A 2,449-nucleotide genomic window follows, 5' to 3' on the forward strand; every position below is an offset into this window, starting at 1 on the left:
CAGTAAGAAGGAAGGGACCATTCCCTGGAGAAGGATGTCATGCTTGGTAAAGTGCAAGGTCAACGAAAAAGCAGAAGGCCCTCTATGAGATGAATTGACACAGTGGCTGCAACGATGGGCTCAGGTATACCAAAGATCGTGGGGCTGGCACAGGACCAGGCAGTGTTTTGTTCTGCTGAACATGAGGTCACTATGAGGTGGAGACGACTTGACAGCACCTAACAACAACAACAACAAAATTTGAGAAAGGGGACTCTCACTGCTATTGAGAGTAAAGAGCTGGAGGGGGAGTGGGGCGTGTCCTTGGACCCACGATCCCTGCACTGGATGTCTTTGGCAGAGACAACCGTCTGAGGTGACAGCAGAGGAACCAAGAGGCCCGAGCAGAGCAGCGGGCTTGCCAGCCCACAGAGCAAGAAAGCTGAGTGCCTTTGGGCAGGAGGCTTGCTGGCAGAGTGAGGTGCACCTGGTAGCAGAGCTAAAAGGGCTTTGTAATACTTGCCCGAGAAGGGCAGAAGCTAGGCCGAGAGGCCAAGGGCTGAAGAGAGGTGTGCGTGAGGGCATAGCAGAGAGGAGACTGTTCTGATGGAAGAACTGTATCCTGAGTACGTTCCTGAACCTGAATTGTAACCTGTTACTTCCCTAATAAACCCCATGATTGTGAGTATCATCTGTGAGTTCTGTGTGGCCATTCCAACAAATTATTGAACCCAGGAGTGAAGTAGAGAGTGCTGTGGGAAGGACAGTTGGTATCAGAATTGGTAAAAAGGCTGGAGGGTGGCATCATGTCTGGCCTCAAAGAAATAAGCCTGATGGTGCTTCTCTTCCCCCTTGTGATGTTAGAGGCCAGAGGATGCCATCAGGATCCCAAAGCTGAACCTCCTTGATTCAGGAGACAGAGCTGTGACACCAGAGATAGTGAGAAGTAGTGACAGAGAAACAATAGTAGCAGAGGCAACAGAACCAAGAGCCTGGCATGATCGGCAGGCCTCCAAGCCCACTGAGCCAGAAAACCAAGTGCCTTTCGGCAGGAGGCTTGCTGGTGGAGTGGGCTGCCTCTAGGCATTTCCTCGCAGACCTGAAAGAGCTGTGAACACTGCCTGCACAAGGCAGAAGCCAGGCCGAGGGGCTGAGGGCCAGAGAGACTTGCCTTGCTGCCCGGCTGAGGGGCGGCTGTCCTGATGGAAGAACTGTGTCCCGAGTATTCCTTAACTATGAGAATTGTCTGGGTGGCACCCACTGACCACAGCCGTCCCCACCCAGCACGCGCCCCTGCACAGACACCCATCCCTGCAGATTCGGCTCTGACAGGCACTCCAGATAAGGACACATAAAACGCTTCCAAGCACAAGGAGCCTTGTTTAGTTTAGGGACTTACTCCTGGGCCCTACTTGGTTGGGGACAAGGGAAGGACAGTGAAAGGTGACCAGACTTCAGGTCTAGTGCCCACTCTGAAGACCCTGGGGAGGAAGAGGTTAAGTATGACAAGTCACTTTTACTCTAAACTGTCCTGCCTGCCCTGAGCAGGTCACCCACCTACCTCCACTTATGCTGCAGGACCCAAGAGGCTGAGGGAGAGGTGTTCCACTTGCCAAGGGCCTTCTCCAACCAGAGTCCTGAGGACCCCTCCACGGGCACTGGCTTCCCAGCTGGCTAAGCGGCAGCTCCTAGCACATGGACTTTGGCTGCAGCAGCTTTCCTGAGATGGGGACCATTACTCATCCCTATGAATTCCAGGGACACCCAATCAGATACCTGAGTGGGCAGTGCAGTTACCATAGAAATGCTCCTGTCCTGGTGCCACCCTATAGCTATGAGACCAGTGTCTCATCTGTCCCCAGCAACCAAGAGGATGGCAACCATGGGTCACCGAGCACCAAGCAGCCTGAAGCCTCTGTAAGTGGAGGCTTGGTCAGTGTCCAGGCTGGTCCATACTCCAGCGCCGCCACCCTGAGGGCTAGGCCTCACCCCCAGAGAACCAAGGGGCCTGCCAGGCCAGGAGACAGATATGGGAGGAGGGCGGTGGGCACGGGGCTACCACCCAACCTAGGCTCATGTGAACAAGAAAGGTTCTCATATAGCATGGAGGCAAGAGACAGGCCCGAGGCCCTTCTAGCCACAAAGGGCGGCGGAGGCACCTACAGGTGGCAGGGAGATGCCCCTGGCTCAGCACCCAGCCTGGGCCCTCTTGCTCAATGCAGCTCTCCCCAGCTCCTGACCGACATTCCAACCTGTGTACTCCCCGAGGTCTAGGTCCCACTCGGGCCACAGGCTCAGGCAGACTCCCCCCGGCTCCCCAAGGACCTGTCCATTCAGCTTGTGTGCCTGGAAGGGAGCTGAAGCCATCTAGGAGGCAGGGAAGCAACATGGCAGGAGCTGGGCTTACCAGAGCATCATGGGGTCCCACAAGCATCACTGGACTCCATGCAGAAAGGCCAAGTGTGGTGGA

The sequence above is a fragment of the Orycteropus afer genome, unplaced genomic scaffold, assembly GCF_000298275.1.
Source record: "Orycteropus afer afer isolate SDZICR_OR568_19922 unplaced genomic scaffold, OryAfe1.0 scaffold00130, whole genome shotgun sequence".
NCBI lineage: Eukaryota > Metazoa > Chordata > Mammalia > Tubulidentata > Orycteropodidae > Orycteropus > Orycteropus afer.